This window comes from Notamacropus eugenii, chromosome 4 (genome assembly GCF_028372415.1).
Source record: "Notamacropus eugenii isolate mMacEug1 chromosome 4, mMacEug1.pri_v2, whole genome shotgun sequence".
Lineage (NCBI taxonomy): Eukaryota > Metazoa > Chordata > Mammalia > Diprotodontia > Macropodidae > Notamacropus > Notamacropus eugenii.
Genome location: NC_092875.1, coordinates 276,564,745 through 276,589,546, shown reverse-complemented (window position 1 = coordinate 276,589,546; position 24,802 = coordinate 276,564,745). Strand labels below are relative to the sequence as shown.

The 24,802-nt window shown below is 37.3% G+C and overlaps 1 protein-coding gene across 3 annotated transcripts in view; it reads right to left on the bottom strand.

Moving 5' to 3' along the window:
* Positions 1 to 24,802, bottom strand: part of FAM110B (family with sequence similarity 110 member B) — a 201,457-nt gene that overhangs the window by 13,511 nt on the left and 163,144 nt on the right. The gene's annotated exons all lie outside the window — the stretch shown is intronic.

Here is a 24,802-nt window from a genome sequence, read left to right as displayed (position 1 = left end):
CATACCAGGAGTGACTGATTCCTGGCCTACTATGACTCTTACCTGTGAACTTTTTCTATTGGCTGCTCATCTGTCATGCTCATCATCATGACCTTTGACATATCATTCTCCCAATCTCAGATATCTGATATGGATCTATAACCTGACGTCCTGTTACCAACAATCACCTGCATTTGCATTTGGTTTCAAGCTTTCCATTATGTATGAGCACAGAATCATCAATTTAGATCTGGAAGGCACATTAGAAATAATTTAATCCAACCCTCTCATTTTAGAGATGAGGAAATTGAGGCCCAGATATGAAGAGGCGTGTTCCAGGTCACAAAAGAAACTGGTGGCAAAGTGAGACCAGAATTTAAACCTCATACTACAGTGCTCTTTCTTCTAAACCACTCTGATCCTTTACGTTTTAATTATTCCATTAATGCCAGATGACAGTGCATATACTAATTCACAAAAAAGTGAGAGGCATTGCTGGGTCATTTTGGCTGAAAAGTCACTTTCACATGACCCCACTTTATGTTGTGCCTGCATTTCAACTGTATGGGAAATACATGGCTTCAGAGATTAACGTCAGTAAAGTAGGTGAGCTAAGCTACAGTAGGGCATGTTGTCCTATGTGAAAAGTGAAATCAAATCTGAAAACAGGGAACTGAAAATAACAGTTCTACACACAATAGGCATTTAATAAATGGTTATTAAATTGAATATAATTTTTCTGCCATTCTCATCTTACATCATTCTAGAAGATAAACCCTTCCTTCCTTCCTTCCTTCCTTCCTTCCTTCCTTCCTTCCTTCCTTCCTTCCTTCCTTCCTTCCTTCCTTCCTCCCTCCCTTCCTTCCTTCCACAAGCACTCTGTCCAAAGTTGTGGTTTTGGGGATAATTTCAATGAAGATGTTTCTCCTTGAGACATTGAAAATGAGATGAAAATTCAGAAAAATTACACTCTATTTTGAATGATTCAACTTTCTTCCCCAGCCATAAGGTGGAAATGCTCTGCCATTTCCAAATGACAGTGTCATAAAAGCAGCAGAAATGGCCAAAAAGCTTCCTTTTAACCTACAATTACAGAAATAAAAACTGCAATGTAGCCAGAGTCAAATGCTATTTAGAAATATGAGAGCAATACAATGAGCTCCTTAATGAAAACTACTACACGTAATTAAGAAGCAGGACTACTAGAACTTGTAATGAAAATCCAATAAGTGGCCATATCTGGATAATGTAAAAGAAGGCCGTTGCTGCCAGGCATATTGCTATCCTATGCCTTGGCTGAGATATTTTGTTTGTCAAAGCTTTTCTATCAAGCAGATCTTATTATAATGTGAATACATAATAAAAGGCTAATGATCACTTAGGGAAATATTATTTGAGAAACGTATCCTTCATTTTCATGAGGGCTTATGCCTCTCATTAAATGATTTGGCATTAATCTTATCAGAATGTTCTTTACTTAATAAATTATTTGATCACATTTTATCGATGGAATCTAACAATTAATTGAAAAGGTGTCCTTAAAATTCATTTTCTATTTTGAAAAATCTCTTCCGATGCTGTTGTTGAGTCATTTGTGTCGTGTCTGACTCTCTGTGACCTCATTCGGGTATTTTTTTGGGCAGAGATCCTGGAGTGGCTCGCCATTTCCTTCAGCTCATTTGACAGACAAGGAACTAAGGCAAACACGGTTAAGAGAGTCACCCAGGGTCACCGAGCAGTATCTAAGCTAGATTTGAACTCGTGAAAATGAGTCTTTCTGATTGCAAACCTAGAGCTCTATCCACTGCACCACTTCACTGCCCCTTTCAGTGTTATAATAATAATAACAAATATAATACACTTTAAGGTGTGCAAAGCTCTTTATAAACAGTATCTCATTTTGTCTTTATAACAACCCCGGGAGGTAAGTGCTATCATTATTCCCATTTTACGCATGAGGAAACTGGGGAAGATAAAGGGTAAGTGACTTGTCCAGGCTAATAGAGCTAACTAAGTATCTGAGGTTGAGTTTGAACTGAGGTCTTCCTGACTCCAGGTCCAGTGCTCTACCTCTGTATCACCTAGCCACCTCAATGGGGGTTATCTGACTTTACCAATGAATTTTACCAAAAGAAATTTCAAATTGATCAGTTCAACAATAACTTCTTTTTCTTCTTTCTTTAGGCAACTGGGGTTAAGTGACTTGCCCAGAGTCACACAGCTACTAAGTGTCTGAGGTTGGGTTTGAACTCAGGTTTTTCTGACTTCAGGGCCAGTGCTCTATCCATTGAACCACTGAGCTGCTCCTACAATAACGTTTCTATACATACATAGCAAAACCCTTGACTTATGCCAGAGCTTCTTAAACTTCTTCCACTCCCAACTTTTTTTTTTTGGTGTGTTTTGGCAGTATTCGTTGGTGTTGCATGACCTGAGGGCATGCACGGTGCAAAGTGTGCATGCTTTGTGTTCAGAACTAAGGCTGCAGTGAAGCTGCATGATGCGACATGAGCAAGCCTACCAGAAACACTCTGGATTCATTACATGTTTGATCAATGAACTTACTAACCACTGAAATACTCAAATAAATTTTCTATCAGAATGGATCTCAGTAATCCAATTCTATCATGCTCAGGAGATAAAATTAAGCACTGCATCTTCCACTCTATGATATTCCTCTACTTTCCCTTCTCCATCAGTAAATATTTACCGGCTTTAGATATTTCCAAGTCAACAGTAGCACTCCTCTCTCACCCTCCCTTAGCCTCAACCCTCCTCCCTTGGAAACCACTTAAAAAAAAGTAGTTCTGATTCTAAAAGTCAGTTTTCATCTCAGCTTAAGGAGAACTTCACACTCCCCTGGAATATTTAGGTTATGAGTGCTGTTGCATGGTACCACTCGTCCCAATCTGGTGACCAGGCCTCATGTTTATGTAACAAAGTACTAGTAAACTACCTGGAATCTTTAGCTGTAAGCAGAATTGAAGGCCATGCTGGAATGCATACATGTTAGAATGATTACAAGATAATCTTAACTACATAATACACAAATTCTTTAAAAGATTTTAAAGTTTCTAATAACTGGATTTAGAGCCAAAGAATCACATGTGCTTGAGACGGATGGATGTGTTAGAAGGAAAGTGTGATATGCTTATATTTTGGGGGCAAAAAAGCCAAGTAGCTTTCTGTGGATGGTGGGAAGTTTGCAATGGGCAGTTTAGACAAATGAATCCAAGTAGTTATTATATTACAAAGTAGTTATTCTATTACAAACTATCCATTTAATAAATAAGTGATGCTTCATTTGTCCTCAAACGATACAAATTTAACTTAAATACTCAGGTCACGCAATTTGTAGACAACTCATATTCCTTTGTTTTTTAACTTTTTAACATCTGTCTTTTGGCTATTTCTTTGCACGTTAGCCCCTCTACCAGACCAAAGGAATGAGAAGGCAGAGGAAATGCAAGTCAAATCAGGAAACCATATTACTTGCTGAAAACTAAAAATATGGTGGCAAAAGCAGTAAAAGGTTAAAAATTATTCCATTATCTTCAGATTTCCTTTCTCTGAATTATCTGTTACCTCTTACCATGGACATCTTAAGAGTAAGCTGTACCCCAATAACGAGGATAGACTCTAATACAAAACAAACAAACAAACCCAAACCACATGTCTTTGTTGAGCTGTGATGTAAAGTTTAACCCAAGATTTTATTTCACTGATGTTCCTTAGGTTGCTAACTTTCACTAAAGGGAACAGATATGGAATTTGTAAATTTTGGAACACAATGTTTATCCATTGGAAACATTCAGTACTATATATAATTTCTCCTCCTTAGAGAATAGTATACAAATATCCAGGAAGTGCTTATTTGCAGTTTTGCTAATGCATCAAAACCACATTGTGCTTAAAGATGAACTGAGAGCAGCAGAACAACAAATTGATAAAATGTTGGATTTTAGAGCTGAACCAATAGAATTACTACAGAGTGTAACTGATACTTGTTCAGTTCCTTTGCCTGTCGACACTAAGGATTCTTTTAGCATCTCTTGGATTGCTCTAAGGAAGCACACAAGTGGCTATTAGAACAACCAGTACTTTCCTGGAATGTATTCTGAAAAGGCAAACAGAGGATGTCCTTTCCACTGAGAACATTTGGACAGGGTTTTAGGATAAGTACTGAATGAAAAGGGGAAAAAAAAATCTTAGTTAAAAAAATGCGCAGATGTTCAAGATGGAAACAACAACTTTATTTTCATGGGAAGGCTTAGCTACGAAGCAGGGGAGAGAATGCTGGACCTGGAGTCAGGAAGACCTGAGATCAAATCCAATATTAGATACTTCACTGAGTGACCCTGGACAAGTCACTTCATGTTTCTGAGCTACCTTTTCCTTTTCTGGAAAATGAAAGTATTGGATTCAATGACCTCTAAAGTTCTTTTTAGCTTTAAAACTGTGGTCTGGGACCTCTCACTGCAGGTCTAGCATTTATTCCCAATAATACACTGATCTGAAGGTGTCTGAAAAGGCAGTATTTACATTTACTATGCCCTTGCTTTCAAGTTTTAGGTTTAGGGCTCAAATATTTTTGGCCAAGGAAAGAAAAGCAAATCAGAACCATTAATACACTTGTAGGGCTGCTAACGGGGAGGTAGAGATGCAGGAAAAAATTGGAAGGCAGCTGGGATGGGACAGAACATTAGACAGTAACTTATTCTCTACTGTCTGGTCACCCCGTGGCAACCATCTCTTCTGGCCAAGATCATTCTGCTTAGAGACCTTAACCAGTAGTAGTTACTGTGTTTCAAAAAGGGAAAAAAATAGAAGGATGCTGAGAGAGAGTGGAGGCAAAATTTTTTGTCAAAATGAAGGGGCAAGGGAGGAAGAAGATCAATATGAGATGAAAAATGCATTAAACTCAGTATATGCTAATTTTTTGGGACAGTTCTTCTAATCATAAGTTGTTTGTCATGTGAGATCTCCTAAGGCTCCAGGAGATTTACTAAATCTTCCTTAATGGAAAATAATTCTTCTATCCTGGGAAGGAAATTAAATGCCTTCTCAGTAACAGAAATAATAATAATTTAGTCATCACCCAATCAGGTAAAAATATGACATAGTGCTTACAGGGTCTGAAAGTGCCAGAGAATAAAAGTGGCATGTTAATTGAGATTGGGGTAAATTTGCTCTTTCATGTCATTGAGGAATCAGATAATACACTAGGAAAAAACACTCCAGCTATTCAATAATCAAATCACCCTTTTGTAAAGCACTGAAAGGACTGAAGTTTATATATACATTTAGTCTACATGAGAAAGAAAACAGAGTACACAGTAATTCTCAGGAGAGGACAATAGGAACGAGGCTAAGAAATAATATTTATGACCTCAGAGGTATACATATAATACTACTGTAGTGTAAGGGTAACACAGTAAACTTGAAATTTCATACAAGGAAGTAAAAAATGGCCTCTCAGATAACAGTTAAGACTCAGTGGGGGAGACTAATAACTAGAAAAGAGCAATGAAATATGTATGTATGTATGTGTATATACATATATACACATATATGCATGTGTGTGTGTGTACGTCTGATTCAAGAGAAATAAATCTAGAAGAATGGAAAGATAACAGTATATTAACAAAGCAAAGTCCTGTATATAAATAAATGAACCTGGGGGAGTACAGTGGAAAGCATTTGGGTAATGGTAAAAGGAGAAAGAAACAGATATATTATTATATGGGGGAGTATACTATAAACCTCCTCTCCAGATGGAAGATACAGATAGTGTCTGTATATACATATTACAGGTTTGGCAAAGAGTCAAGATACAGTTTAACATCTGCTGCAAACTCGTTCTGCTGAAAGTAGAAGATCTGATAAATTCTGGGCTTGTCTTGTTAGTAATTTCACTTGTTAGAAGATGGAAGAAGAGGTAAAAGGAATCTGATGCTTAGTCTCAATTCAGACCCATAAGAAAGACTTGGTTGCTTTAGATGGCACAGGAATCTTAGGAGAAAATAGCCTTGTAATCCTAGACTTTTTAATATGCAAAGAACACTGGACATGATTAGGTGTATTCTAGAGTTTAAGGAAGCAAATTTTTTTACAAGTTTACAGAAAATACAGATATCTTTTTAAGGCAGAAACTATTTAAAAAGCATAGGCAACTGGGTATGGTGGCACCCATCTGTAATCCTTGCTACTGGCTGAGACTGAGAACTGTCTTGAGTTCAGTGCAGAGATTCAGTGGACTAAACCAACTGGACTTCTGCACTAAGATTGGTATCAATAAGTTGCCTAAGGAGGAGCAAACATACTTAAGACAGACATAGAAAGTCAAACTCTCATGTTGATTAGGAAGGGGATCAGGCCAGTAACTGACCGCTATGCTTCTATCCTGGGTGAGATGGAGAGACCAAGTCTATGTTAACTACACCAGAACGATTCCAGATTTAAAAAGATGGGCCTTTATTTACATGGGAAAGTTGGGAGGTGGGTGTCATTAAAAGAACTCTGAAATTTTCCAAAGGCAATCCAATCTATTCTCTTCCTCTTATCTATCAAAAATAGTCCTGCTAGTTATATTTTTCTAGGGAGATGTCTATTTCCTATCAATAACTTTCTTGAGCATTCTCCTCTAGTGTGTAACTACTGGGACTAAAGATATGCACATCGTATAATTCCATAGTATTGTTTAAAAGTGTTGGAATAATTCACAAAGGCATCAACAACAAAAGAATAAGTACATTTTCCATAGGCATGGAAATTAAATAATTTTAATTTATATTATTTTTAGTTATCTTTATTATACATTATTAAAAATAATTTTCATCTTCACCATTTTGATAGGTGATAGACAGCATCTCAGAATCTTGTTTACCTGCATTTCTTAGAAAAGAGACTTTGAACTTTTTTTTCTTCAGGTGATTGTTGATAATTTGTATTTCTTTCAAAAAACTGCCTGTTCCTATCTTTTAATCACTCATCTGTTGCAGAATAAGAATTAAGACTTTTAAAAGACACATGCAAAAGATGGAAGAAAGATTACATAAATAAGGACAGAAACAGAGGAGGGGCATAGACAGTGCCAGGAAAGCTAAAATTCAACATGATTGGAGGCTTGTGAAAAACACTAATGCCAATAAAAGGGCTTTACTGGTCCAGTGGTGATGGGCGGAAGGGGAAGGGTTGTCATGGTGAAGAAAACAAGAAAAGGTTCGGACCTCTTATTTTGTATGGGTGTGAAGATTATACAGAAGAATGGAAGGCAGGCAAAACTATTCAATGCCTGTTTCTGATTTTTTTCCACCGAGGGAAATAATAAAATAAGAAATAATTTACAAGGATTTAAAAACCAAGAGAAGCATGGAGATTGCAAGAGACCATTGAGTTCACAGGTTCTTAACCTGGGTTCCAGCATATCCACAGATAGATTTCAGCGGGTCTGTGAACTTAGATGGGGAAAAAAAAAATGACATAAGAAATTATATTATTTTTCATTAACTATCTACTAAAATCTAGCATTTCCTTCAACTATTTAAAAACATTCTGAGAAGGGGGCTAAATGCTTTACCAGACTGCCAAAGGGGTTCATGACACCAAAAAAGTTAACAATTCCTGATGTAGTTGTTGTGTATGGTAAGTTCATCTAGCTTTGATGAATTACATTTCATGGAAATAATAAAAATAACTTACTTTTAGAGCACTTTATGGTTTACATAGCTTATTGGATCCTTACATCAGTCCTATAAGACAGGATCCCCATTTTACATTTAGATGAAGAAACAGATTCTCTGAGAAATTAAGCAAGTTGGTTCAAGGTCATAGGGGCAGAGCTGCGATTCCAAATCAAACCTTCTCATTCCAAATTCAGTGACCTGAAAGAACTATGGCATATGACTGCTAAATAAACTGTGGTAGCTCAAAGAAGTTCTAATGGATAGGAAATGGACAAAAGTTTCAGTTTCCAAAAAAAGGAATAAAAGTCCATTTTCTGATCGATAAGTTGAGAACAGTGACTTTGATTCCTGGTAAAATTCTGGAACACCTTATTAAAATGATAGTTCATGAGCACTTGGAAAAGGAATAACTAGTTACTAGGAAAAGAATCATGATTTAAGACCAAGCTGTGCCAAATTAATAACGTCATTTACAATTTGAAAGTTTTCCTACACTAGTAAAAAGATCAAGGGAATTGCCTAGACATCCCAATACATCTAGATTTCGGGTAGAAAATTAGAAGAAAGGCTAAAGTGTAGGAGAAGACACTGAGAAAATAACTAAAGAGCTTAAATCAGACTTTGGACAGATAAACTATCCACAGAGAAAATGGGAAATGGAAATTGGGACACCAATATCATAATTTTCTGCAAAATCTATTTTAAATTAAGAGAAAAAATCTTTCAGCTTTTATTGGAGTAATAACAATGAAGGTATATGACCTCAGGACGGGTTCAAGGACGTTCTACCTGTCAATGTTAGCAGGGAAAGGGCAAAAGTATTCAACTGATGTTTTGCTTAGACTTTATCAAACAAGAGGATGAATCTTTAATATGGATAGGGGAAAAATAATAATATTGACAGGAAACTGAAGTCCAAAATATATGAAGGAATAGAGAGCCCCCATTCATTTTTAATGAGTGTAAATCTCTAGGTCCAGCTTAATTAGATCACAGAGTTCATGCTGATTGAACAATAACAACAAAAACTTGTGGATAAACTCTAAGAAATCATTATAATAGAGGGAGATGTCAGAAGACTAGAGAAATGGCAAATAATATTCTAAATTTCAAAAAGAGGGAAAAAAGATGAATTCTAGAAACTATTTCATGTCAGTTTTTGACAGAATTCTTAAATGTTTTGTGAACACAGAAAAGAAGCAGTGATTACTAAGAGCCAACAAGGGTTTCCTAAGAATGAGCCATGATACAAACTAACCAAACACACAAAACCTTACCATCTCAATTCCTTTCTAATAAGGTTACTAATCTGGTAGATAAGGGTAGTGCCACAGATAAGTCTATCTTGCTTTTAATAAGGTATTTAATAATCTTTCATTATATCTTTGACAACATGGAAAAGTATATACAAGAAAATGCAAATACAATCAGTAGCTAGTTGAACACATGAACCCCAAGAGCCTATGTAATGCATTTATATTATCTCTATGGTGTACTGCAGAATTCTGTACTTGGCTCTGTCTTGCTCCATATTTTTGTCACTAGCTTGGATGAAGACATTGAAATTATGCTCATCATATTGGTGGGAAATACAAATCTAGGATGGATAACTATCATCTTGTATGACAAAATTAAGACTTTTAAAATAGTGAGTCTATATCAAAGATTCAAAACAAGATAAAACTTAATAGGGATAACTTTAATTTTCTATATTTAAAGTAAAAAAAAAAATGCTCCATAAATGAAAGACAGAAGAGATGACTTTACAACAGTTTAACTGAAATAGAAATGGGGATATAGTTGATTATAACAATGCATATGGATAAACAGTGACAGTTTTTTAAAAAAAACCTATTGATGTAATTATTGTTTTATTATAATAATATCAATATATTGTTAATACATTAGTTGTTAGTGTGTTAATAAATTATTAATGTGGAAATTCATTTACATAGCATTTTAAGATGTATACAGTGTTTTTTCTCCAAAACTCATTTTACTCCTGTGAGGTAGGTAATAGAAGGATCCTCTCAACTTTCTAGATGAGGTATCAGGCTCAAGTTGGTGAATTAATTTGCTCAAAGTCATATAAGCTGAGTAGTAGAATTGAGACTTCATCTCAGTTCTTCTGATGTGACTATTCCAGTACATCATACCTGAGATTTTATGCCAGTCAGAGAATATGCAGAGTATGACGCTCCATTACTGATCCACAATTTATGATAGACATTTAAAACTGGAGCATATAGAATGAGAATAAGTTAAGTAGTGAAAGGTCTGGAAAACACATCAAATGAACAGTAGAAGGAAATACATATGCCACCTGGAGAAGAGAAAACTTGGGGTAAGCGGTGGGGTAGTAGCTCCCTTTACATTTGGGAGGAGAGGCTCTTTTCTTGCTTTACCCCCAAAAGAACCAGGACTAAAGAAAGTGACAGGGAGAATTTATAAAGAATAATTTGGAGAGTCATTAAAACAGTGGAATGGGCAGCCTTGACAAGTAGCAAACTCACTGTCTCCATAGATATTTAAACAGAGACTGGATAAACATCTATCAAGGATAATGTAGACTGAATAACCTTTAAACTGTGGTATGCCATCTTAAAGCTTCCAGCCATAGCATTCTAGTCTATACATCTTGCACCAGGTAAGAGGTCGGACTAAACCTCAATGTTCTGTTCTAACTTTAAGATTCTGACACATGAACTGTCCACGGTCAAATCACCTTGCACTTTTCCACTAGTACATTTCCATAAGTTTGTCTTGAATGCTATCTAGTATCCCTTTAGGTTCTGAGGTTTTATGATACTTTAAATCAAAGGTAGGGAACCTATAGCCTTGAGGTTACATGTGGCATGTAATCAGTGCAGGAGAACATGTGATCAAATTATTCGTAACATACCTGAGCTAACCTAAGAGAAGGTGGTGGTCTACATGGAGTCTAGAAAGAAGGAGACAATAAAGAGAAATGCATTGCTGGTGTACTTCCATCACCAGGCAAGGAGAGGATACTGATTCTAATTACCTAAACAAAAATATTCCTAGTATGGAGGAGGACATTTCATCAGGCTACCATGACTTTACTGAAATGTCCATCACAATACCTCTTATTCCTTTGGTGTTAATTATCTAATTATCAAGCAAACTTTTGATTTATAATTTCTTATTACTGCATGGACCTACTGACTGAGAAGGAATATCCTGGATATATGCATGGTACCAGTTATCTTTCATAGAATTATGGAACCTCAGAGTTGGATGGGATCTCATAAATCATCTAGTACTTGGATAAACCGAACTAAAATACAGAAAGCAAAATCAGAAGGACAATACATGTAGTGACTACAGCAACGAATGAAAATAAACTCGATTAGTTTTAATGACTAATCTTGGTCCTGAAAAACATATGATGAATATACTTCCTTTCTCCTGGCACAGAGGCAGTGGGCTATGGATACAGAATGCTGTATACACTGTCAGACACGACTTGGTTCAACAAGTTGGCTTTCCTGGATTCATGATGATTAGTGGTGGGGAACTTACTGCCTCAGGTCTTGCCATTAAAAAAAAACAACAACTAATCATTATTTGTCAGGGCTCTCTCTTATTTTGTGTTCTCTCTATTATCTTGGAGCATGAATTCAACTCCCATGGATTCAATTATCACACCCATGAAAATAATTCCAAATATACACATCCATCCCTCATCTCTCTCCTGAGCTTACCCAGACTTTTAACCTAATGACTCTTGACTCTCACCCATTCCCCATAGTGAATCAATTACCATATCTTATTCATCCTACCTCCACCACATCTTACATATATTTTTCTGCTCACACTGCAACCATTCTAATTTAGATCCTCATCACCAGTTGGGTGGTTTATTGCAGTAGCTTCTCTGCATCCAAACCTCTTGTCTTCTTCAACCCCACTTCTATGTGGCTGACAAATTGGTGGCTTTAAAACACAGGTCTGACCATGTCACTCTGTTACTCAAGAAACTCCAGAAGCTCCCTATTACCTCTAGGAAAAAGACAAAATTTTCCATTTTGCCCCTCACAATCTAATGCCAACTTACATTTCCAGGCTGATGTCAATCTACGATTATACTTTGCTTCTTCTCACATATAATGCATACTATCTCAACTGGTTTATTTACCATTCTCCATGTGTGACACTCCATTTCCTGTCTCTGCATTTTTACAGGCTGTTTCTCATGCCTGGAACAGACTCCGTTTTCACCACTGCCTCTGAATCCTTAGCTTCTGTCAGATTCAGTTCTCCTAAGCAATCAACAAGCATTTAAGAACCTACTATGTGTCAAGTCCCATGTTAAATACTGCTGATATAAAGGCAAAAATTACAGAGCTTCTGCTCTCAGAAAGCTCAAGAGGCACAACATATACATATAAATATGCCCAGAATAAATCCGAAAGCAATATAGTTTATGGAAGGAGGATACTAACAGTTGAGAGATGAATGATCAGAAAAAGCCTTATATAGAAGGTAATGCTTGAACATAATCTCCTTCAAAAGGTCTTTCCTGATTCCCTCAGCTGTGATTTTAACTCGTGGTCTAGAAATCCAAATTTTCTTCTCTGCCAACCTCTTCCTAACCACAGAACCCCAAATCGTCTTTCTCTTTTGAATTAAATTGTTTAAAGAATCAATACCCGGGTTAGAAAGATCACCTTACAGTTTTTAATTTCTTGCCCAGGAAATATGCCTTCAAGTATCCTAGAGGTATTGTTTGTTCCCACATAAATTACATTAAGTGGGCACTGGGCTTTTTTGCTACGTCTGGAAAGAAGACAGTCATGACTCATATCAGGGGGCCAACAACCAACCATGATTCATCTGTCTTCCCTTTGACCAATTTTCCTCTTTTTTTTGTAGGAGCATAAGGAGTCTAGCTCCATTCTCAATGGGAAGAACCTCTACTGACACTGTTTTGCTTTGCCAGCACATCTACTATAGAAATGATCTGTGAAAGTATAGTCATACTACATATCTCCATTGTCACAAGTCCTTCTTCTAGACTTCTCTTTCTTTAGCACATTCTTCCACTCTCCAGTTTCTTGACACAGGTTAGGGTTCCCTTGGGCTCTTCAGAATCTTCTCCCTATTTGTGTTCCTCTTGAAGCACTTATCGCAGTCTTTCAAGGAACTTTATTCTCCCTGATAAGCCAGAGTAGACAACCCCTCCTCCAGCCCAATTTTTTCCCCTCTTCTAGCAAGTGCAATATTTTTTGCTAGATATATCTCAACTGTAAAATAATCAATAGAAAGTCTGAAATTTACTTTCTCAAGAGTTTAGTTAGTGTGAATCAATTTCCATAGAGCCTGATCCTCTGGGTAAACTAATAAAAATCAAATTCCTGAATCTGGAAAGTTAATGCATGGCAGCTTCACCAAGATACACATAACCTACAAAGCTTAGCTTTAACAATCAGCTAGTCAGCTCATCTCTGTCTCTGTCTCTTTCCCTCCCTCCTCTCTCCTGATGATTTAGAAGACAGCACGATTGATGATTGCAAGCTGTTGGAGTTAAGAGTTTGACTTCAATTTCCTGTCACTAAGGTGCATAAAAAAGTTGAATTTGACTTGGTGGGTGTACATGGAGCTCACTTTATGTTTAACATCATTTCTCTATCCAAAAAACACTCAGAAAACATTTAGCCAGCAATTGTAAGTCAATTAAATTATGCAATCCTTGCCTCGATACCATGAAGGGAAGGCAGGGGGCCATTAGCTTAGCAGGGGAGGAAAGTGCCAGCCACCATTTTGTGTTGGAATGTCCCCCTCTCACATCATGTCTTTCAGATTTATGAATTTTCCCCTCCATTAGTTCTAACTTTTCTGTAACATTCTTTTTTCTTCATTGATTTCTAGAGAAGATATTGGCTCTTTGCTCTGATTTAATGGCCTTAAAGGTAGACAACAGGGTTTTTTTAAAAAAATTTTTAACTACTTTATTTATGAAACCTCCCTAGATCACTTCAACTAGATGAAGTATACCAAGAAATTCAAGGAGGCTGATCTTCTTTCTTTTTTCTGAATATGTCTCTGGACAAATATTTAAACTGATAACACAACTATGAATATGAAATTATTTCAGCTTACTGACTCTTCATAATGGATTGTTATTGATAGGCCAGTGAAATTTAGGCTTACAGAGACAGAATGAAAAAGCTTTGCCTGAAAATTGCCCGCCTCTCTGATAAAATTACTTCTCAGTAATGATATGTCTTAAGGCATTTGACAAAAAACCACTCAACATTCACTTGCTTTTTCCTCAATGCCAGATGCTTCTTCAAATATTATGAGAAAGCTTGAAGTAACCCACCTGCTCTATCTCCTTTGAAGAAGAGTGATCTATAATTCTTCTATCCATTTCTCTGACCAATGAAAAAAATAAAGATAAGTCATCTCCCTCAGAAGGGAAGACATCTACTCAACATTTTTAAATAGACAATGAAAATTGAGTAGTAAATGTTGCTTACTCCTAGGATGAGAATTAGAAACTATAATTGAATCTTCATGAAAGTAAAGGACTAGGTAGGCCACTTCTATGGATGGGGAAGTTGAGGTTCAGAGAAGGTAAGTGATTTTTTTTTAGGGTCAGAACTTCATTCTTCTCATTTTAAATTTAAAGTTCTCTGCACTACACCAAACTTTTCTTTTAAAAACTCTGTTTTCCAGGATGTTCACTGGGTTTGTTCTTATATTTCTTTTATTTCCTAGTTTTTGTTAAAACCCACTACACACTAGAAAGGGATAGGGTTTGTGGCCATGAAACAGAATTTATTAAAAGACCCACTTGTTAATAAAGTTCAAGACTCTGGGTTCAAAAGCACCTTCTTCTAATAACCCATATTTTTCCATGTTTCAATACCCCAAAGAAAACACTCTGTTCTTTTTACCGTCTTCCCAATCTAACAATAGGATATACCATGTATCCATTTACAACTCCCCAAAACAAAGCAAAATGGATATATTAAAAGTTATGTGGATACAAGTTTTATATAAAAAGTTTATAAAAAATTATAACACTTTTTTTTATTTGAAAGAATATTACAGGGGCAGGTAGGTGGTACAGTGAGAAGAGACAGTACTGCCCCTGGAGTCAGGAGGACCTGAGTTCAAATCCAGTCTCAGATACTTGACACACTTATTAGAGCTGTGTGACCTTGGATAAGTCACTTAACCCCAATTGCCTTGCCCCTCCCCCAAAAAAGAATGTTATAAATGCTGCTTAGATTCCAGGTCACAAAAACCTACTTAGGTTGCAATGTAGTTGAACTATAGAACTAATAGTGCCGTTGTAGAAAGGGAAGGAAGTGGGAGAGAGTTGCAAAAAACAATACAGACAAGTCCTAATCTGGCAAAAATGAACATAAATTGGAAATAATAGCAACCATCATAGCATACAAATTCTACCAAACTTATGAACTTCCAACTTACAAAGATACTGGAAAAGCCAAAAAAGGCCAAAACTTAGCTCACTCAGGGCATGAAGGAGTCCATATGGTGTAGTGGAAGGAATGCTAAATTTAGAGAAAGATCTGAGTTCAATTACAGCTTTTCCACTTACTACCTAGAAGACTTTGGCAAGCAATTTCACCTCTTTATTTCCCCAATGGTAAAAATTAGAGGGTTGATCCAAATGACCTACTATTATCACAGCTATACAGTCTGAGGATTCTATCTTTCCCAAGGTACCATAATCCCTTCACAATTTGGGGCAAGCGAGACATTATAGACCAATTAACTAAAGTACATCTTTCTAATCTCACCATGTACCACAGAAAACATTCTCCCAATGTGAATTCTTAAAAAGGAATAGCCACTTAAACTAGCATATTAATAGTCCTGGTATCTATAGACCAAGGGGTAAATGTACTTTTGTGGGATTGCCTGGAAACCCAAACACTGGTTATAACATTATTTACACAAGAAAATGTGTTCCATCTTACATAGTCAAAAGTGAATGTGGTGGCACAAAGAGTGTCTTCTAATTTTTACCACTCTGTCACTGAAGTTACAGTGACCAAAGACTAGTGGCCTATAGCAAGAAACATCATGGCAACTTATGGGGCATTTCATGCTTTTCAGAGCACTCTGGGGAACCTGCCACTTCTGCCCTTACATGACTGGCTGGCCAATCATGAATATAAAACATTGCAACTAGTCTAAGACTGTTATGGAACATCTAAATCCATCTCTGCCAACAATGATACTCTAGATCTTGGATTCTGCTTTAACCTCAGCTACAGGTACATTCCTCCTGTGCTTTTGATCTTGTGCTGGACTTTGGGTCTTGGATTCATTTTCTAGACTTAAGTCTACCTGGTTATATCACTCTTATACCTCTAAATCTCCACTGCCTTCCCACTGCTTAGTGAATAAAGTTCATACTCCGCTGCCTAGCCTTCAAGACTTGTATAAGCAGGCTCCACCCAACCTCAGATTATATCTCCCATTTTCACCCTCTTAGGCACTTTTGCCAAACAGGATGACCTCCTCCCACCAAATATTCACTGAGCTTATTAAAGAACAGGCTCCAGTCATAGTACCTTGATTACCCTCCCTTCCCTTCTTCACCCGTTGAATTTACACCTGTAAAGCCCAATCTAAAGGTTACTGCCTCCACAAAACCTTCCCTGATCTCCCAGTTCAGGAATAATCTTCCTCCCAGAATTTACACTGAACTTCATTTTGTAAAAACACGTGCATTCATCATGTAATACACAAAACATACATATAAAAGTCATCTGTGGCAATTCTTATTTTCTGATTTAATTGAAAGTTCCTTAAGGGAGACAGTTCAGTGCCATATCTAGACTTGCAATCTCCCTCCCAGCCTCAATGGGCACCAAATAGTACATGCTACCTCATCATCATCATTGTCGTCATCATCACAAAAACAATAATAGTATTAACTCATTTATATAGCGTTTACTATGTGTTAGGAGCTTTACAATAATTATCTCATTTAATCCTCACAACAACCCTGAAACGTAGGTTCTATTATCATCCTCATTTTTACAGATGAGGAAAACTGAGGCAAAGAGAGATTTTTTTTTTTTGTGACTTGCTAAGAGTCACACAGCTAGTAAATGTCTGAGCCTAAACATGAACTTAGGTTTTCCTGAATCTAGGTCCAGTGCTCTATCCACTATGCTACCTAGCTGCTGCTAAATAAATGTTTGTCATATTCCATGTATGTGCCCTTGTACAATAAGGACCCCTGATTTTGCTCATGTCTAGAGTCTAGGCTTTTGCCTAAACCTAAAAGTTAGTTTTATCTTTTGGTTCTAGACTTAAAAGAGAAACACTGAGTATCTCATTACCATAAGACACACACATATATAAACACACACACATACACATATTCACACAGATAAGTATCCATTTATCTCTTCACCATAAGGATGGCTAGGTGGTGCAATGGATAGAGAACAGGACAGGGAGTCAGGTAGACCTGAGTTCAAATCGGCCTCAGACTCTAGTTGTGTGACCCCAGGGAAGTCATATAACCCTGTTTGGCCTCAGTTTCCTCATCTGTAAAATGGGCTGGAGAAGGGAATGGCAAACCACTTTGGTATCTTTGCTAAGAAAACCCCAAATGGGGTCATGAAGAGTCAAAACAACTGAAATGACTGAATAACATCTCTACACCATGACTACTGCAATTATGCTCGACCCTCTAGGTTGGAATAACAATGAAAACTACTGGCAGAGTGAAGAAACTTGGGAACAAATACAGTAAGGTGTGTCTTGGTGACACGCTAATATATCAAACTGGCACTGCTTTTGGAATACAGCTTTAAATCAACTGATAGGACCAGTTGTAGGGGCACATGTAAATAAATCTGTCATCCCACTGAAGCGAGCACTCCTTCCAATAACACAGATTACAATCTATTCCCAACTTTGTGACCCTGATTCCCTACAGATGATCTACACCAGGGCCACTCAACATCTTGAGAGCTGAATCTAGACCTTGTGACACTATGTAAGTTCCTATGTAACATTACGTATCTATTACTTAATCCTTGCTCACTCTTTTTGTTGTTTTCCAGTTGTTTTAGTTATGTTTGACTCTTCATGACCTTATTTGGAGTTTTCTTGGCAAAGACACTGGAGTGGTTTGCCATTTCCTTCTCCAGCTCATTTTACTGGTAAAGAAACTGTGGGAAACTAGGTGAAAAGACTTGCCCAGGGTCACACATCTAGTAAGTGTCTGAGGCTGGATTTGAATTCAGGTAGATACATCTTACTGATTCCAGGCCCAGCATTTTATCCGCTGTATGACCAATATACTCTCTGTACATCACTACAGTTCTCTAAGGGTAGTCTTTATACTACCTTTCCTAAGCAACTGTCATTGGTAACATGTTGCTGACTAACTTTTCATTGTTCTTTGGGTTTTCCACAGCTTTACGTCTCTGGTGACTTCAGTACTCCATGATTTGCAGCAGTGTAATGCCAAAAGAAAAACGATGAAATTAAAAATATGGGTCTTTAAAACACTAAACCACTTCCTAAACATAATTCATCTCAATGTCCTTCACCTGTTTGCTTCTGGGTCCAGAATATGATAACACATATTATGTTAATTTCCTACCCTATGAATTCATTTAAAGCTAAATTTTACATAGAGTAGGGCACTTATAATGACTTTAAGCTTCTATTTTAACAAGTGATCTTTTTATATACTTAAATAGATAACATTAAAAAAGGGTTTTACAATCTGCTAATGAATCGGTCTAGGGTGAGAAAAGGGTTCTATGATATGATATCTGTAAGCCAGAAATACATGTCCATAGCTTACTGAGGTAAAGATGGTTCACCCTCCCTTCCCCTAAATCTATAACTTGGTTATAAGGCACAGGTAGGGCTGTATTATCTTTTCCCCCTTATATCCCATTCCTTCTTCCTCCTTTCTTCTCTTTTTTCCTCCTTCTAATTTAATTTTTTGATACATATGGAGTGTCAGTCCAAGAAAGCTAGAAAATACTGGCTACAAATTTTCAAATATATGTAGGTAGTGAAAGAAAAAAAAAGGGTAATTTAATCAGCCAGGATCATAAACGACAGCCTAAGGAAGGGTTATAAACCAAACTCAGTAGCTGATTTTCTGAAATTATTTTGGTAGTATTCCTCCCCTGTCATTTTAATCAACTAAATAGCTCTATAATGAATGCATTGTCTCTCTGAAAATGCTTCATCGTTGAGTGGAAAAAATATGTTTAAATTGAGCTCGAGATCTTCATTAGTATTAAGAAATCAGGAGGCAAACTAAAGAACAAAACATCTAAACAGCAAGATGATCTCTGATATAGCATGCAAGGGGAAAGATCAGAGCAATTAAAATGTAAATTAAAAAATGCATATTGAACAATTAGGGTTTCTCCACCACATGCAAACTATACTTAATATGAGAAAACCTGAAGAAGTTTAAAAAAGAGTTTGAAATAAAATTTGGTATAAACACCAACAAATTTTTAAAAATCCTATTTCCATATCAGAGATACTGTTTCCAATCTACATGCACTCTCCTGCTACAGTTACGAGGGCAAGGAATCATTTTTGCATTATGTTATTTCTTAGAGGCAGCTAGGTGGCACAGTGGATAGAGTATGAGAGTCAGGAAGACCTGAGTGCAGATCTAGCCTCAGACACGTAGCTGTGTGACTTTGGGCAAGTCACTTAACTTCTGTTTGCCCCCTCATCCTCATCTGTCAAATGGGGATAATAATAGTAACTACCTTCCAAGGTAATTGTGAGAATCAAATGAGATAATAACTGTAAAGTGTTGGGCACAGTGCCTGGCACACAGTAGGTGCTATAAAAAAGTTAGCTATTATTATTCCTTAGCATCTCCAATACTTACTTAAAAAAAGCTCAGGTTAAAATTTAGAGGCAGTACATATTAGCAATTCATCAGTACTAACACATTCATTTTAATTCTCAAATGTCTATTTTAGTCCAAACATCCTTAATTTGACTGGCTAAATTAACAGCATGTATGCTGTTACACCAATTTATCAAGTGAAGAACTGCGGAATTCCAAATGTTTTACAATAGGGAATCAGGCAAAAACAATTTTCCCTATGCTATCATACGCCATTAAAAAATGCAACAAATCCCTTAATAAGACAGGGGTAGAGCACTAATATTTTTCTTAACCTTCAGTAAGATTTGGGTTAGGGCATTAATTCCTTCCTTCAGAGAGATGGAGCTTGGTTATAGTGCAGGACAACAAGGAAAGAAAGGTATGGGAGAAACAACTAGATTCATGACCATAAACGAAACATCAATGGAACAGACCATTAGATCTATTGAACATTTTTTTTTTTGGTAACTGCGGTAGGAGGTTCAATTTAGAACTATGAGTGTCAGGAGATTATCCTTAGCACTGTTTAAAGGAAGCATATTTTTGAAATACAGAATCACATATTAGTAAGACTAGAAGAAACATAAATCAGGTGGTACAGTCATGTGGTCAAAATGATCAGATTTCTGACATCTGGTTCAGGTAGCTAAGAAGAAAATGAAATAAAAACACTATTATGGTATTTTAATTTAGTATAGGATAAGTCAATTTAGTGTGGAATTAATTTTGAGGCACTTCAGTACAACACTGTAGAAATGGTGAAATGGCATCTAAACAATAAGTGAAAGAGACTCCTTGGATGGATGCTGAAAACCTGGAAAACTGGCATCTGAAACTCAAGTAATTTGTTTTGGTAAAAAAAAAAAATCCCTATATTAAATTCAATAAGATCAACTCAACTGAATAAATATTTAATGAATAAGTAAATAAAAGTATTAATTAAGTGCTTATCATTTATCAAAACTCTAGCTATCTTGTAGCTTTCTCAAATTTAATATGTTTAAAACATGTCCCATTATCTCCCTCCATCCACCCCACCCCAAACCCACTACTCCTTCCAGTCACCCAGGTTTGTAACTCCAGTGTCACCCTTGACTCTTCACTATCAATTTACTCTGGCAATCCAGCTTGTTGTCAAATGTTTTCATTTCTACTACAACAAAATTTCTAATATGCATATTTTTCCTTCCACTCAGGAGGTACACTGGACAGCGAATCATGTTTTTATGATTCCCTGAAATCTATTTATGGACCAAAAACCTATGGTGCATCACAACTACTCAGTGCTGATGGAGCCACATTGATTAGTGATAAGGACATGATTCTGGAAAGATGGGCTGAATACTTCCATAGTGTTCTCAACAGACCATCATCAATCAATGCTGAGGCCACTGACCATTTGCCTTGAAGTCAATCCCTCCTTAACTGAACTTCCAATTGAAGAAGAGGATTATTAGGTTCCTTTCACATGGCACTGGTGCTGATTCTATTCCAGCGGAGATTTATAAGTAGGGAGATCATTGCTCATACAAAAGCTGACTGAAATTTTCCAGGTTATATAACAAGAGGAGGTATCCCCCAGGAGTTCAAGGATGCCTCCACTGTCCATCTCTACAAAGGTAAAGGGAATAGATTGTCCTGTGACAATCACAGGGGGGTCTCTCTCTTAGTCATTGCTGGAAAAATTCTTGCTAGAGTCCTCCTTAATAGGCTAATCCTTCACCTGGAAGATGATCATATACCTGAGAATCAGTGTGGCTTCAAAAAGGGCCAAGGAACAGTCAATAGGTGTTTGCTGCCCAACAACTCAAGGAGAAATGCCAGGAGCAGAGCAGAGGTCTGTACACAACGTTTGTAGATCTGACCAAAGCCTTTGACACTGTTAGTCATGGGGGCTTATGGAAAATTATGTCAAAATTTGGTTGCCTGGAGAAGTTCATCAATATTGTACATCAATATCATGATGGCATGTTTGCCTGGGTTCTAGATAATGGACAATGCTCTCGTGCCTTCCCTGTCACCAGTGGGGTGAAACAGGGCTGTGTGCTCGCTCCTATGCTTTTAAGCATGATGTTTTCAGTCATGTTGACAAATGCTTTCAATGAGGATGAACATGGCATCAAGGTCAACTACCATACTGATGGTAAGTTCTTCAATTTGAAAAGGCTACAAGCCAAGACCAAAGTGGAGGGAGTGTTGGTGCGTGATTTTCTGTTTGCAGATGATTGTGAACTCAATGCAGCCTCTGAAGCTGAGAAGCAACAAAGTATGGATCAATTCTCTGCTGCCTGTGCTAATTTTGACCTAATAATTAACAGTAAGAAAACACAGGTGCTCCATCAGCCACCACCACACCATCCATATGTGGAACCATCGGTTACAACACATGGAGAAGTTTTGAATGCTGTGGATAAGTTCACTTACCTTGGTAGTGTACTTTTCAGGGATGTACACATTGACAGTAATGTTGATGCACACATTGCCAGAGCTAGCTCAGTGTTTGGGAGGCTCCAAAGAAAAGTTTGAGAGAGAAGAGGTATTAGACTGACTACCAAACTGAAGGTCTACAGAGCTGTTGTGTTGACCTCATTGTTATATGTTTGTGAAGCATAGACAGTCTACCAGTGCCATGTCAGGAAACTGAACTGTTTCCATTTGAACTGTCTTAGGAAGATTCTGAGGATTACTTGGCTGGATAAGGTACCAGACACTGAAGTCCTTGCTTGAGCTGAACTGCCAAATATTCAAACTATGCTTCAGAGAATGCAACTCCGATGGGCTGGCCACATTGTTTGAATGCAAAATGTATGCTTGCCAAAAAGACTATTTTATGGAGAACTCATGTGGGGCAGGCGATCACATGGTGGCCAGAAGAAATGATACAAGGACACTCTCAAAGTTTCTCTCAAGAACTCTGGATTTGACTGTGCAACATGAGAGACACTGGCACAGGACCGCTCTGCATGGCATGCCCACATCAGATGGGGTGCTGCACTCTTTGAGCAAAGCAGAATTGAGATATCACAAAGTAAATGTAGGATATGCAAATTTGGGATATCCACCCAAATATTCACACCGACTATCTGTGCCCAACCTGTGGTAGAGCATTCCGAGCTCGTATTGGTCTGATCAGCCACAGTCGGACAGACTGAAATTTCACTTTTTCATGGTGATGTCACTTTGGTCCTCTTTGAAGAGAAAGGACTATAACCAACTAACACTGGACAGAACATTGAAGGAAGACCTGAGTTCGAATCCAGCCTCAGACATTTCCTAGCTGTGTTGCCACACACAAGTTACTTAGCCCTTCGCAACATCAGTTTCCTCATCTGTAAAATGGAGATAACAGCACCCAGCTCTCATAGTAGGTGTGAGAAGGAAATGAGATAATATTTGTAAAGTGATTTATAAACTTAAATAGTTGGTGTTCTTGTGTTCACACTGCCACTAGTCTCATTTGCTCTCCACAAATGTTGGAGTGTTGCCTCCACAGCTGCCAAAGGGCACAGGTTACCCCTCTACTCAAAAAACTTCAGTGGCTTTCTATTAACTCCAACGTCAAATACAAAATTCCTGTCTGGAAATCAAAACTCTTCATTGGTCCCTTTCTAATCTTCTTTCTCATGACTCCCTTCCACGCACTCTAGGATTCAGCCCTAATGTGACTCTAGCCAAAACTTCTATTCTTTACCCATATCACTCTATCTCCAGCCTTTATGCTATTGCACTGGCTGTAGCCCATGCCTGAAATGCTCTCACTTCCACCCCTCAGAATACCTAGATTCCCTCAAAACTCAGCTCAGCTCAACTGCCAGCTTTGGAGGGAGATCTTTTCTGGTCTTACCAACTGCTCCAAGCAAGTAGTGCCTAGTTTCTAAGTTAATATATTTATTTTGTACCTATATCATAGGCCCCCCTCTCAATCTTACAGAAATCATTCTTGTATATATACACTTACATTCTGACATTCTCCAGTCCTTGGAGTGTTATTTTCAGCCAATCCCATTATCTTACTTGGTAAATTTTACATATCCTAAAGGGATAGTCTTGAAATGCCAGATACTTAATCATATAGCTCTTATATAATGTATAAAATCTCAAAAATCTTGCTATTGCCCTTTTTTCAGCACTAAAGCACTTATTCTTATCTACAAATGAAATGCTGCCACTTCTGGGATAGGATCCAAGTGGTTACCACAGCAAGAGCCCTAATTTGGTACTAAATTAAAGGAAAGATGTTCACCTGTTGAACTGCTTAAAGCACTTCGTAAAGCTCTCTGGATTGATTCTTGGTAGGTGGTACCTGAAAGTGGTAGGGAGTATTCTCCTATCCTTTAACTTAAAGTCCTATGAAAGCATCTTTCAGTATTTTATACTTTATAGAATAAGTTAAGCAATAAAAACAAGATGAGAAAAATCAAAAAGAAAGCACAGAGTTTAAATACAGCATTTAATTATTTTCCAGTTTCCTACAGCAGAATTTTTGCCAATGAGAGGCAGTATGTTACACTATTTTTAGGGTGTCTTAAAATATTTACATACAAACATAATTTCCTTGACTGCTTTAAAAATATTCATCTTATCTTCATTCAGTCTCACCCCTCCTTCCTCCAGTAGTTTTTAATCAAACATGGCATGCCTGGGGGGTAGAATCTTTCCAGTAATCACTGAACCTAAGAAGTTTGGGTTTAAGGCTTTTTGATTTCTCTCTCTTACAGTCTTTAGACTAAGACTAGACTGTCTAAGGTATGCCACTTAATTTCTCTGTTCTGCAGTTCAGTCATGCAGTTTTATGTCCCCAAATCCTACAGAAATTCTATGGGGTTTTCAATCCAAGTTTCAACACTGTTGGACAGAACCAAGACCACTTCCAGTTTTCTACCTGCAAGTTCCTTGAGGGTAAAAGACTGTTTCTTTTTTGTCTTTGTAATTCCAAGGCCAAGTGCAGTTCTTGGCATTGAGTGGGTGTTTAATAAATGCTCATTGACTGGTTACAGTCTTCTGCCAAGTAGTATATCTTTTACATGGGCAGTTAGGTGGTGAAGTGGATAGATTGCTGGATCTGGAGGCAGGAAGTTCAAATCTGGTCTCAGATACTTAATGTGACCCTGGACAAATCACTTAACCCTGTTTGTCTGTTTCCTCAGCTGTAAAATGAGCTGGAGAAGGAAATGGCAAACCACTCCAGTATCTTTGCTGACAAAACTCCAAAAGGGATCATGAAGAGTTGGACAAC